Here is a 15,682-nt window from a genome sequence, read left to right as displayed (position 1 = left end):
ATGAAGTGAAGTCTAATTAGTTTGAGCATTATGCATATTCTTTGCCTTTGACCACTAAAGTTTAATGTGCTAGCAGCTTTCTCTTTTAAATATTTTTTCTAATATTTACTTTTTAATTGGGTTAAATTAAAGGTTAAATATATTTTTGGTTCCTATAAATATGTCAATTTTTCATTTTAGTCCTCTAAAATTTTCCTTCAACTTTTAGTCCCTATAAAATTTTCAATCTTCACTTTTGGTCCCTCTTTTAAAGTAAACACATATGTAGAATTCATATTTTTTAATAAAATTTTTCAGATAAATTCAAAATATTATAAGAATCACTCCAAAAAAAATTAGAATTTTTTAACAAACCATGAATTTAATATGATTTTTTATATTTTTTACGATTAAAAATTCATATTTAATTTGTGTTTTGTTAAAAAAAAATCTAATTTTTTAAAGAAAGTTTTTTTAGAATATTTTACACATTTATGCACAATTTCATTAAAAAATACAAAAATTAAATTAAAAATAGGGACCAAAAGTAGTGATTGAAAATTTTATAGAGACTAAAAGTTGAAGGAAAATTTTAGAGGGATTAAAACAAAAAGTTGACATATTTATAGAGACCAAAAATATATTTAACCCTTAAATCAATGTAGGTCCTACTTTTTAGAAATATAACCCAAATAAAATGGTGGGGTACATGTATCCACATGGCCGGTTCCATTATGTTCAGTCTAGAATGAAAGAAAAAGGTCAAGCAAAAAGAAAACTACGAAAATCACAATTGAACCATTAAAGAGATTAATCTAATTGGATTTGAGTGAAATGTTGAAAATAAAAGTATCAAATTTAATAATATAGAGGCAAATTAAGTATATCTTAGCTAGGTAAAGTGAAATCCAATTGATTTGAGCATTTTGGACTATAGTCTATAGACCCCAAACTTTGACACAACACAAATATGCAAATACTCAATCCAATTGTTTATGCTAAAATTAAAAATTCAGCTTTATTTTCACCCAATCCGATTTCAATTTTTTCCCTCCAAAATCACTCCCAAATTTTATTGTTTTTTAATTCTACTCTAGCCCTAGGTTTTTAGTATAAAAAGGTGCATTGTGTGTCTGTAAAAATTGCCTCATTATTGCAAAATGTTAGCATTGCACTGCTTTCTTTCTCCCTCATTTAACTTTCAACATTCAACTTATTTTAATTTTGGGTCTTAAAATTTTAGATTTGCAAACAAGAAACCAATTTCGAAACAAGAAAAAATGGCAAATCTTGCTGAGCTATCTCCAATTTCTGAAATCTCAACTGAAAAAACCTTTTGGAACTTGAAAGCAAAGGTTATTTGATTATGGCAGAATTTTTATTTTAAGAGAAACACGATGAAGTTGGAAACATAATCCATGTACCATTAAGAAAAGGCTTAAACATGTCTATAGTCTCTGCAAATAGGACTCAATTGAATTTTAGTCCTTGTACTTATTATCCTCCCAAAGCTTCCCTACAATTACTAATTATTTTAGTTTTCGTCCTAAACACATTTAATTACTGATGTTGCATGTGGCACATGTTGACTGGGTTATGACAATGATGACTCAACAAAAACCAATGAATATGACCCTTCTGCCCTTACTAAGACCAAATAGGTGTGAAATTACCATATTACCCCTGTCTTCTTCCTCCTCCTTCAAAGTTCAGGTTCAATAATCACAATCGGAACATCAACAACATGAATACCACCAATATTAGCAACATGAATAGTCTCATTGTCTGTCCATTCTTTCTCCACAAAGAGATCCTCTTATAATCTTGGGTTAAATATGTATCTAGTCCTTACACTTTGCGTCCCTTTGAAGAATTATCCTTACATTTCATTAAATGTTTTAAAAATCCTCACATTTTATATATGTTATCAAAATTAGTCTCTGCGGTTAATTCTTTAACGGACTGATGTGGCAGTTAGTGGGTCCCAATTATTTTAGGGTTAAATATGTTTTCGGTCCCTATATTTTACTTGTCTGAACTTGGTTTGGTTCCGACCAACATGTATTATTCACATTTGAACTTTTAGTGATTCTTTAGACAACAACTACTTACTTTTTAAGTTTCCTAAAAAAAAACTATTTACTTTTTAAGTGACTGCAAATATCAGGAAGTTAAACAACATTTCACACACAAACAGAAAGCCAAACAAAAACAACACATGCACAAGAAACAAAAGAGAACCACAAACATAAGACAAACGTAAACAACACAAGACACAACACCAAACACACACAAACACAAGACAAACGTAATCCCGACTTTTTGACCATCAATTTTTTACCAAAACTGCATCTAAGCCTTGAACAAATAAACATACAAAATTGATTTTAGTTTATTGGTACCCAAGTTAAAAACAATTAGAGCAACCTTCTCAGAAGTAGATGTCTTAAGTTACTTTTATTGATTATGCATGCACACTAGAGAACATCAGCCATGTTGCAAATTTATCGTGCACGCTCTACATCAAAATGCATTTTTGTTAGCAACAAAAGAGTGAAAGTGAGTCTTAAGGTGCTTAACATAATAGTGATCTTCATGATTCCTTAAAACAAAAAACAAACAAATTGAACAAAAGTAAGTTTTAAGGTGCTTAACATAATAGTGATCTTCATGATTCCTTGAAACAAAAAACAAACAAACTGAACAACAAAATAATTAATGAGAGCTTAGGTTTAGCAAGAATGTGGATGAGAATCAAATGAGACTTACTCAAACTTAACACATTTGTACAACAAACAGAATTAAAAAATATTTAGGTTTTCCTAGCTATTTGGAAAATTCTAATATAAACAAACATGACCCTTGTTAGAGAGGCTTTGCACTATAGAGGGATACCATGCATTTCAATTTCTAAAAATAGAATCTATATAGCGAGTGTAATTCAACCAAATACCTCTTTTGATCCTTTAAAGTTTGACAAAAATATGAGGTTAGTCGTTTGGGTTAATGTTAAAAGAGAATACAAAATAGATAGTACAAAAAAGAAGATGAATGTTATTGAATGAGATATTGTTTTTGGAATTTTCAAAATAACATAGATGTTTAGTTATCAAATTATTTGTGCATATTATTTGTCTTTTAAAAATACAAGATACATTTAAAAATATCATTGATGGTTATTATTGAAAATAACACTAGGATTCAAAATATAGTTTTGATTCATCTTTCTTCTTTCGCGCAACTTAAAAACATATTCATACACGAAAAAAAAAAAAAAAGATATAATATAGATATGACATTAAAAGAGCTGGTGAGCAAAATTTACAATATATACATTGTGCTAATAGATTTATTCTTATATAAATGGATGATTATGCAAAAACTCAGTTGTATATTGATAACAAATTGGGAACTGATTTTTATAAAGTATAATAAAAGTTGTTTTTCAATATATGCCATGTTTTCTCAATTAAGTTTGTCTCACGCAACAACAACATTGAGTCAAGTTTTGTGTTTTTTTGTTTAGAAATCAAACTAGCCCATTAAAATTGTCGCAAGGAGAATCGAACATGAACTTGAGAGGAGCACACTCCAAGTTCACAAACCAACACCCACCAAATCAACCCAAGTGGATTCTAATTTTATTTTTCTTAAAACTTTTTCTACGTGTATATATTAATTGACATGTGCTATGTGGCAAAACTTTCATGAAAACTTGAAATATATATTATTTACATGAAAATAATAATTATTATTATTTTTTATAGCTAAATAAATCATACATTAAAAACTTAGTCGGTTACAACCCAATAATAATAAATAATATAAACGTTTCTTTAAACTGTTAAATTATTAATTAACAAAAAAATATTTGTTATGATATTATCAATAAATTGTGTTGTTGCACATAAATAATAGAGTTTTTGGTACAACTAAACTACAAAAACAAAATCATTTTAAAATTCATATATTCTCATTTTTGATTGTTTCCATAACCTTTTTATTAAAAAAATAATATTTGAAACACGATTCCTTTTCTAACGTATCACCTTGAAAACAATCATGGACATTGGTTCTGAGAGTTGTGCATCCGTGCTTGATTTGTTCATGACTTTGAAAATAAGAAACTTTCATTTTTCACGGAGTCTGTTACGATGGATCGAATGTTTTTTCTTTCATACCATTTTGGTTTTTGTATTTTTTTTTTTTTTATTAAAATATGATGTATGAATCTTTGCTTTGTAGAGAGACCAAATTAGTGCTTTTATACGAATAAAATTAATCTACAAGTTTTAGGATCAACTTTAAGAGGGAATTGTGTATACAACTTTCTCTTTTGATGTATTCATAAGGTATAATAGAGTTTATGTATTTTTTATCTTTATGAATTCACCGCAAAGACCGGTGGAAATATGCAAGGATGAGGACGAGAGTCAAAATCTTCTTGTGGTGGAAAATGAGGAGAGAAATATTTTGATAGATTAGGACGGGGAGCAAGGATAACTCCCAGTCTAGCCCCGTCAAACAACCCAACTTTAATTTATTATTCGAAACAAAATATTTTATAGTACTGTTGATAATTGAATACATTTATAATTTTTTGATATATACTATTTTAGCAGCGCTTCTCTTCTCCCGATTTTTAGGAGATTATTAAGAAAACTGAATCGGATGGATCTTCTCGAAGGAGTGAGCAAATTTTCGCTTCACTTAAGCGGCCTCGTTCACCATGTCGAAGTGAGAAAATAGTTAGGAGGTGTCATCCAGATCAACATCCTTGCACAATAAAATGGGAGGCTCTATTCGGATTGAGGTATGAAGATGTGAATATGAACTATACACATGATGAATCCGAAAAGATTAAGAATCTCCTTCAAAATCTCGGCTTCGAAGAGAATAATATACATTTGATGTTAGACAGAAACAAAAATAAACTTCGTCGTCTTCTTAATAGTGAAGTAGTTTTTTTTTTTTTTTTTCAAGTAGCCTGGTGGCTAGAGCTCACACAAATAAATTATGGAGAAGTGGAGAGTTCAGGGTTCGAACCCTGGCCCATGCATATAATATGCAATATCCCTACCAACTGGGCTAAACTCACGAGATATAGTGCAGTAGTTCTAAACAAGATAATCGATTTACTTAAGGCGACTAAGTCTAGAGATGCATTAGTTGTATTTTTCAGTTGTCAGGTGGGGGTAAAGGTAACCAGAAAAAATTCGTTTTTAGTGTTGATGATTTACCTCTAAATCTTGTGCTGTTAAAAAAGGTTTTTGGAAGAGCTGTCTGAAGGCTCTGCCGTCACTTTTGTAGTTGACACGTGTTACACTGGTGGGCTGTTTGAGATGAAGTCGAATAAAATTGTTTTGCTAATGTCATGTAGAACGCACTAGCAAACTAATGGTAAGAACTTAAGATCAGCGTTTGCCAATCATTTTTTGGAGTTGATTGAAGAGTCATTTTGGTCAATCAACAACTCTTATCCCCCAATTTCAAACATCAGGTTCATTTTCTGCCCAAGCAAATGCAGATTCTCAGATATTTCAATGTTTCGGGTAGAATAATACAATACTTTTCTTTTTCTACTATGGTATTTTAATGTTTAAATATTTGCATGATTGTATCTCTTTTATTAACATATGAGTTCTGAGACATTACCCAGTAGTAATAATTGTATCCAAACAATACATCATTTATACACACACACTAGGTTAGTGACCGGCACTGCCCGTGTTAGACATATTAAATATGGTTGTGTACACATATACATATATAAGTATATTGAATTTAAAATGATTTAAATTCAAAAATAAAAATTATTAACAAGCATACCATGTTAATATTTTAAATCTTTTAGCCAAGAAATGTTGATTTTAGTTTTCCGTCTAAATAATCTATCAAAACATGGATTATAATAGTAGCAATCAATATGTATAGTATTTATAAAATAAATTAGAGGTATGTTGTTACGCACTCAATTGCATTTGTTCCCACAATGTGCGTCTGAGTTTCTTTATTCCCCTACAAATAAATTAAAGTATAGATCACCACCAAAGTTTATTAATGTAGAACAAAAACATGATAATAATATTTATATGAGGTCGTCTAACTTCAGAGGCATATAATTTGTGGTGACTGCATTTGTATTCTATGTGTTCTCCCTTTGTAGGTATTACTCCAATGATATCTTCGAATAATATGAAAGGTTAGGTTAATCTCCAATGTAAAAAAATAAACTATAACAAACAAATATACAATAGATACACAAATTAGCTTTTTAAAAAATTATTAGTTAAGTATAAATCTTCATTCTTGGCTTTAAAAATTTTATCATACGAAGTGAACTTAAATGCATAAAAATGAATAATTGAATCATCAACTGATTTCATGGTGATTATATTCTTAAAGAATAGTATGTATTCACAGCAAGTCCGTTTGAATTTATAGTCCTCAACCAACATAGATTGATGTTTGCAGGCTCCACATAGTGCATTGAATTGTGCTTCCTTCAAATACCAGGAACAATAAAAGTTAGCAATTTTTTTTTAATAACTAAGCATACAAATGTTCTAAAAATAATAATAAAATACAACAAATAAATTCGAAAAGATAAATTAACATAGAAAAATAAAATAAATAATGTAAAATCTTGTAAGTTTGTAAAAGTTAATAAAGAAATAGAAATTTATGCATATTATTTCAATTATAACAATCATATTGAATAAATCAATCTGGTATTGATCCTTGAAATTTTGAATTCAATACGGTCTAATGATCATAATTTTGAATCTTTTTGTACTTGTTATTCATGGTTATGTTTTCAATGAGGTCAAATTTTGTAGCCATAATTTTTTGGGGAAAAAAACATGATGATAAAATTTGTGATTTAGTTAGTTAAAATCAAAAGTGAGTGAAAGTATTCTAAGTTCGTGTGTGTAAACATTATTAGAAAGTTTTGATATATGTTATATAAAAACAAAAAATCAAAGTATCATTAGAAAGTGGTTGATATATATCATATAAAAATCAAAGTATATGTATTCAGAAAGTGTTTGTATATAGTTTCAAAATTGTTGCAGGAATCTTTTTTAACACAATGTTAATTATATTCAGTTTGCAGTAGTGTTAAGATTCTCAACTTATTTGGAATTGATGTATGTGATTGTGCATGTTTAACTTTTTGAATTAAAAAATAATTAAAACTGTAAGCATTTTTAGTGTAATATATGGAGAATAGAACATACCTCCTTTAATAAGTTTATATCCAAAGTTGGAATAAGTTTAATTAAGCCATATATTCTTTATTAAGTTCAATTGTGTTATATATTGGATAACAATTATTAGTGTCTCATTAGACTAGGAGCCTCGGAGAAACAAAGTTTTTCATCTTTTAGAAGATTTGTGCAAATTCGGATTTTTTGACTTTTCAACTATGGTGTCATTCATATCCTTCTTCAAATCGCTAACCCTAAAAACAAAACAATCACTCCGTATTTATGAACGCGCTCTTCCAATAAACTTTGGTGTACATCTCGTGAAAGAAAACAAATGCTACATCATAGAAAAAATGATGTTTCTGATCGAGTCATTGATTGTGGGTATCACCAAGTCAACCCATTAACCGAAAGAATTGTGAAGGTTTACGATTTGAGTTTGAACAATGTATATCAACCGATCACAAAAGTGGAGGTAGACAAAAACGTAACAGAGATCCCCGCGTTCTACCTGACTCTAAAGGTCTATATCTTGCTCCACTTGTTGCACGAATATGTTAATTGATGATTCTAGTTGCAGTTTAATTTATAACCTTGATTTGTTCTAGATTATCTTGTATCTAAATTTATCGATTGTTTTTCATTAATGTGTTCACTACTAGCTCGACCATGATAATAAAATGTAAATAACCTGAGTAGGCCTAAGGTCCGCGTCATTATCAACCGATTAGGTATACTGTGTTTTTATTTTATGGTAAATTGTTGGGAGAAGAGTATATTACACACTTGAAATGCGGAACAATATCAGACACAAAAAACACAAGATTGCAAAATTGATTGTTGTTAGTATTTTTCTTAAAATGAATCGCATCCCTTCTACATAAATAAATTTAGACTAATGTTTTACTTTTGATAAAATTTGTGCAGAAAAATCTCACTGCAAGAGTGGATACAACCGGTATCGTTGTTCATCGCATTCGTTTAGGTATGTATAAAGTTGAGCAAAATATAGCAATATATTACCATATTTAATGTATTGAATCAATTAATTGGGCTGACAGAACAACCAGGAGTCGTTGAGAGGGAGTCATGTAATCCAAGAATTTCCGGTTATCTAGAGAGATGTAATGGTGCTCTACAAAGAGCAGCAGTTGAAGCATTGTATTCTACATGATGTGTTGATTTACCAGTTCATTTGTAAACATATTTATACATAAGATGGTTCATGAAAAAATTGGTTAAACCTTTCACCTCCACACCCCAGGTGTGTTTTGTGTGGGATATTGAAAACATTAGATTACATCATATTAAAATACCAAAAGTTATTCAAGAAAGCTCAATTAAGATGAGTTTAATTAGAGAATTCTTGGCTAATTAAGAGAAAATAATAAAATAGGGATTAGTGAAAGGGCTAAGATATATCTTCAATTTAGCAAAAGTGATTCGGAAGGAGGATGAAATCCCCCAAATTTTAGCTTATTGAAATATTAAGGAATCAAGAAGAGTTCAAAATTTGAAGAATGTTGTAAAATTCTTTCCTACAAAATTAGGACCAAATTCTACAGATGTTGAGATCCAGAAGGCTATACTTTTATGGGGATTAGAAAAGATTTGGGACACTTTATGGATCAGTGGAATACCGGAAGAAAAACTATGGTTTATTATAAGTCCCAAGATAATGCCTTTCAGAAATTTTTTAAAAGCATTGAGAATAAAAACTTATTTCCAGCTTCTAGATACCCGCTGAAGACTCCATGCATAACCAGGTTATGTCAGAGGTAGTACTCATTATTTACACACAGATAATTGCACTATATTTACATGAATTAATTTAACTTGTAAAACTCTACAGCTTGAAGGTGCCTTCTAAGCACTGGACAGGAGCAGGGAAAGATGAGGAAAATGTCAAGGGACTATGAGGATAAGGAGGAAAGTGGCAGAGGATCCAGAGTAAGTAAAATCATCGGTTACTGTATAATGAATATCTTGAATTATAGTATAGTGTATCAACTTCAATATTTTTCAAATGGTGATAAGGGTTTTTATAACCTACTAAAATTCATCTTTAACAAATGACGGATAGAATATGTGGATTGTCCAAACCTTTCTAGACAAAATAAAAACATTAATAAGAGAAAGACATGTAGAAACATGAAAAATGAAGACTTTCATATAAAACTTGTCTTCCATGAGTATGGTTTTTTATTATCTTTTGAATTATTATCCAAACATGTACGCATCATATATAGTTTTACAACAATGTCAAACAAATCAAGTGGCCTACTGTTTATAGGGGTTCTAATAACCTTCCAATGGTTATAACCTCCTTTTATATAAAATTTTGAAAGAATGAAGTGTAAATGTTAGATATTGATATATTTAGATATCCGGTTCTAGCTTTATATATAGCTAGATCACAACCTATCAGGTTAACTCTAAGGATACCTGAATCAAAACTTTCTTTTATGTTGTTTAATATATAAACAATTATAATCAAAACTATGTTCTCGGACTAATGCTAGATACAAATCGTATATTCAGAATGAGATATTTAAAATATGCATTATAAATGATTTGCTAAATAAGTTTTCATGCTCTTCCTTTATATGTAGGTGATGAAAGAATCTATTATAGTGCTAACCATATTGATAGATCATAAATCAATGATAACAACATTGTTAATGTATTAACATCCTGCGTACATCTGGACTTCCAAATCATTAAATCAAATTAAAAGTGGGAAGTCCAATTATGCTACAAAGAAATATAGATCATTCTGAAGGGTTATGCAATGGAACCAGATTAATACTTCGGAAATGCATCTATCTAACATACCAAATTTGTTGCAGAAATTATGCATATAAATAATACCTTTAAAACACCGTGATCTGCAGCTTTCTTCTTCATCCTGCTCTTTTGAACTCAGAACCTCTTTCTATGAAAGGTTTTTTCATCTTACCACAATTAGCTACAGTACTGGATGTATCTGTTTGTAGGGACACGCAAAAAAAAAATGTGATGTGCATTAATGCATTGAGTTGAATAAAACTACTTGGTAAATGTATCTAACTTTATGAATGTCAACACTTAAATAATACGACACGGGCTGCAATATAGATTCCTGATTAGCTGACACTAATAATTGTTATCCATTATATAACACAATTGAACTTAATAAAGAATATATGGCTTAATTAAACTTATTCCAACTTTTGATATAAACTTACTAAAGGAGGTATGTTCTATTCTCCATATATTACACTAAAAATGATTACAATTTTAATTATTTTTTAATTCAAAAAGTTAAACATGTAAAATCATGGACATCAATTCCAAATAAGTTGAGAATCTTAACACTACTGCACACTGAATGTAATTAACACTGTGTTAAAAAAGATTCCTGCAACAATATTGAAATTACTTAAAATAGAAGTGGTGTTTGCCATACATGGAGAATTGAAAAGATTGTATACAAATCATTTTTCCTTTTGTTTTGTATGTGAATAAGTGATTATCAAAAACTCATTTTTTTAAGCTGAACTTTTATTGATCACTCCATTTTTTGGTTGGCCATTTCCATTCTCAATATAAATTTTCATATTTAATGTTTATTTTTTCATCTCATCATTTTTTATTTTTTGGTATGGGTATTTCAATTTTGTATTGAGAAGAAAGAGTGACGGATACTCGTTTATTTCTTTAGTATGTTTTGATTTTATTTTACTACGTTTTGTGGTATACAAGAAGAAAAAAAATGAGGTTGAACATTTTCATTTGTAAAGCAACAACATAACAAACTAAATTTTATCAATGTTTTTTTTTTTCATTTGTTCTTTTTAGATGTATATATTCACAAAAAATTATTGTAGCTATTTTGAACGTCAAATAAATATTTTATCAATTTTCAATCAATTATTGTAAGGTGTGTATTATTCTTTGGATTGTGTCAATATTTTTCTCTCTCTCTCTATATATATACTTTGAGATTATTTATTTTTAATGGAAGTGTTAATTTTTTTTTTAAAATCAATGGAATTGTTACTTTATTAATAATATTTGCTATTATAATAATTATAATTATTTTATTGTTGATGTTGTTACTAATTACTATACTATTACCATGGATAATAATGGATGCCCACTTGTATGCATAATAGTTAAGTCTCTATTTGATAAAAAAATGATATTTATGTCGTTCTCACATTCGTGTGAATATCCCGTTAGACGAGTATCAATGAATATTAAGGTATTTGGAAATATCAATGAGTAAAATAATTTTTTTTTATACAAAAAATTGCATTATTATAATATAATTTAAATCATGTGGAATTTTATTATTAATAAGTGTGGCATCAATGATCATTTTACAACCGTTGCACGTGAGATTTGGACAATGTATCTTAAAGTTACAAAGTCAAGCTCTTAGCATTGAACTGACATCTCTTAAACTTATTTCTTCTGTTTGGATAAGACAAAAATATTTTTCCACACACTTTCACTTTGACAACAAATTACTGATCAAACAAAAATCATTAATTATAAAATTCAGATATATTTTATTTCATGATGAGAAATTTTTATTTAAGTAATACGATAATTGTATGATTTTACTAATTTCGAAACATGTATGGATTAATGTGAGTCCAATAACAAAAATATGTTTATTTTATCCTTTTTTTTGTTACGTTTATTTTATTCTATATGTGTTATTAATTTACTAAATCAAGTTAATTTCATCCGTCAGCGCATCTATTAATTTACGACTACGTAAAATATGGTTTATATTATTATATTTGAGTGTACCCATTAAGATAGATAAATGATATTTGTACAACCACTTTGTGACAACTTTTTGACAACTTTCTTTCACATACTCACATTATATTTTTATTCTCTCTTCATTTTTCTCTCTCCATTGTTTTTGACCAAGAAAAAAGAGAAAAAAGAGATTGTCTCAAAAGTTGTTTCAAATAGATGTTCAAATATCACTACTCATTAAGATATTAGTCCTCTACCGGTCCAGTCCATAGTGATTTTTATTTGTGGATACCATGCAAACATAATTTTAGTCATCCTTAATTATATGTCTAACCCAGACAACGTCGGGTAAATACACTAGTTACATATAAATATATGAAAAACATAGATCATTTTTGCTTCGTAAATTTTTATCAAGTCAAATTTGATTCGCTCGACTCATTTTTAGTCATATTAGTGAATCACACTACTTATGTTGAAAACCACAATAATATTTTTTATTGTTATTTACAGAACAATATTATACAACTATTTATTTAGTAGTACCTAATTTTAATAACAATGGTTGTTGGAGGTGGTACCAAACACATGAGTGGTCATCAACGACTATAGATGGTGATTGGAGGAGTGATCGTTCGCGGTCAATGGTGATGACATATTATTAGTGTTGACACAAAGAAAATATATTTTTTAGAAACAAAGAAAATAATTATAAAATATGATTTAAGTTAAAAATGTTTTCAAAGTATGAAAAAAACAAATTTAATCTCAATTTGTTTTATTTAAAAATTTAACCCCATACATTTTTCTCTCGTGATGTATGATGCATCTTCTTTTAGAAAAACCTATTTTATTTTAGGATAGTGTTAACTTGTACACTTAAGGCAAAAGTTTTTTTGTTTTTGTTTTGAAATCATTAACATCCTAGCACAAGAAGTGCTAAAGGCAAGAATTACAATTAGCCAATACACCAAAATGCAGGCGACAAAGGCAAAGGGAAAATAAACAACAGCTGAAACCAAAACCAAAGCCAATACACCATAATACAGGCGACAAAGGCAGGAAGCTGATACACATAATGCTGCCGACAAAGACAAAACAACAAAAGGGAACCCAAACAACCGCTGGGACTGTCAAACGGCGGACAACACAGCTGCAGACCCCAACTAAACCAGCAAAAACAATCCCAAACAGCAGGAAATCACAGCCCAAAAAACACCTCAGTTGCTGCCATTAAAACCCCGATCCACAAAACACCAATCAACGCCTCCTAAGTAAGCACTCCCTTGGTTTCCAACACCACTCGTAGTATAGGCAAGATGAAATACGGAGCCTATTTAACGCCCAACACCAAGACAAGGCCTTAACCTCATCCACCAATTCGGCAATATGCTTGAATTGATTCTTAAAAATCCTTGCATTTCTTCCCCTCCAAATCATCCATAAAGCGGAAATGCCAAATCAACCAAAATGCACTCTTTAACCGCCTCGAGTCCTCATCGCTCCAACAAGCAAAATGCATATATAAATTTTACGGAGTAATAATTAACACCCAACCAATCAAACACCAAGCGCCAAAACAACCAAGCCATATCACAATACAAGAATAAATTTTGTCTTGAATATAATAGAATATTGAATTTGTTGAATGTATACAATGGTTTGTAAGTTTACACTTTTTAATTTTTCATTGGCGTATCTATGACCTACACTCAACTTATGTGGTGATCATATTTAGATTGTCAATCAACAGGGCTAAATATCAACAACTCGTGATGCTCTTTTTCCCCATCCGGGAATTAAATTTTCGAGGGCCCCTTTTAGCCATGTTGTTGTTGTGTTTAACTAATTGTGAACTAGGTACATATTATAGGTTTTCTTAAATTGACTATGTGCTGTAATTTTTTTTTACAATTTTTTTTTACAGTCTTTAGTTTTTGATTACTCCACACCTAAGTATTTTACTGCAAGTTATTTAGTTTCTGATTCTCAAACTTAAATTGAATAATTTATTCGTTTAAATCAATCAATTTGGTTCCATAACTTATTAAAAAGTTTGGGATGAATATCATAGGGACCAAATTGTAACCATAAATTAGGGAAATGAATTGAATACAATTAGTATTAGTAGGGTCAATACCTACTTTTTGAGACATCCATATTATATTATTGCTATTCTTTCTTGTTGTTAGAATTCCAGTCAAGAAAACATGTTTTTGAGCAGGTTAATTGTATTTCCCTACCAATATTCCAGATTCACAAGTGTTCTGTTGTTTTGTTATTAACCATATTATGATTTGATAAAAAATTTCCCTCACTTTTGAAATATTAAATTTTAATCCTTTCAATCTCATAAATTCTTTGAAATCGTCGAAGTTTACTTACAAAAAATATAAAAATCCTGATTTAAAAATTTTAATTGTGAAAAATCCTTGGAATAAAGTCTTTTAAAACCCCAAAAAGTCAACAATCACACATTCTTTTAAAATCTCAATACAATAGATCCTCTTAAACCTATTAGCAAGAAACACACAATGTTTAGTTAGTTTAAGTTTATCGAGAAAGTCCAAAGATTTGATTCTTAAGGAATAAGTTAAGAAACTAAAGATAAAAATATTTTGTTGGAAATTGTCATCTCGTAGATACCACATTTTTTCCACTCTCGATCCTTGGTTGCTTTTACCTTACGAAGTCAAACCAAATAGTCATGGGTAGAATGAGGGTTTGTTATGAACTCTCAATTTCTTTCGGGCAGTAAACCATTCACAAACGAAAGGAAGTTCAAAAAAGGAACACCTTAGAAGTCACTTTACTTGTACATGGATAAAGATTAACATTATCTTAGAGAGCCCCAAAATAATTTTCGTTCATAAGAGGAGAAAGAAGGCAGAGTGATGAATAAATTACTTAACTAATATAATTTAAAGAAATAATTTATCTAATGATCGGGAGATATTGCTAAATTAGCCGAAGAGACCATGGTTATTGTTGGAGTATTCAAATCGGCCTGAGTTAACAAGTTTTGCCCATTCGCAAGCTGATATAGGATTTCTAACGACTATTTTTGTTTTACGGTGCAAATGATGACATTATTCGAGCTCGGTAATTACTATTTGTATAAAATTTAGGTTCAATAGAATTTTCTGGTGCTGATTACAAGTTAGGCGAGCGAAAAAGCCGAACACATGAGAGTAAAATCATAACTTATCCTTATTCAAATTTATTTTTTTGGATAACTTATCCATATTTAATGTTCATAGTGTCGCTAACCGTAGAATCCTAAGAACAAGTTACGTGCGGATAGGAACAACAGACAATGCCACATAATAGAAGAATCAAGCCTATTCTAGGGCGCCGCACACTCCATAAATGGGAGGATTCACATATTACTTGAATAAATGACCGTGCAAGGCTAATTTTCGTAAGCCATGCCGTTTGAGAAAGCAGGACCAGTGTTTGCCCATAAATACTGAACTTGTAAGAATTTTCAACAAACAAACATCAAACAAACTATTTTAAACGCTTTTATCCCTTCACACTTCTATCTTTATCTTTCATCTTGTGCATTTCTTGGTTTAGTAGCTCAAACCCCCCCCCCCCCCCCCCCAAAAAAAAAATACCATACCAAACACTCTTTAGAATAGTTAAGAAAATCACAACATAATTTTTTGACGAACGAGATTCGTTGTTGAGAGCTATTAGTCGATACCTCAAATAACTTTCAAGTTAAACAG

This window comes from Medicago truncatula, chromosome 3 (assembly GCF_003473485.1).
Source record: "Medicago truncatula cultivar Jemalong A17 chromosome 3, MtrunA17r5.0-ANR, whole genome shotgun sequence".
Lineage (NCBI taxonomy): Eukaryota > Viridiplantae > Streptophyta > Magnoliopsida > Fabales > Fabaceae > Medicago > Medicago truncatula.
This window is presented reverse-complemented; position numbering follows the sequence as displayed.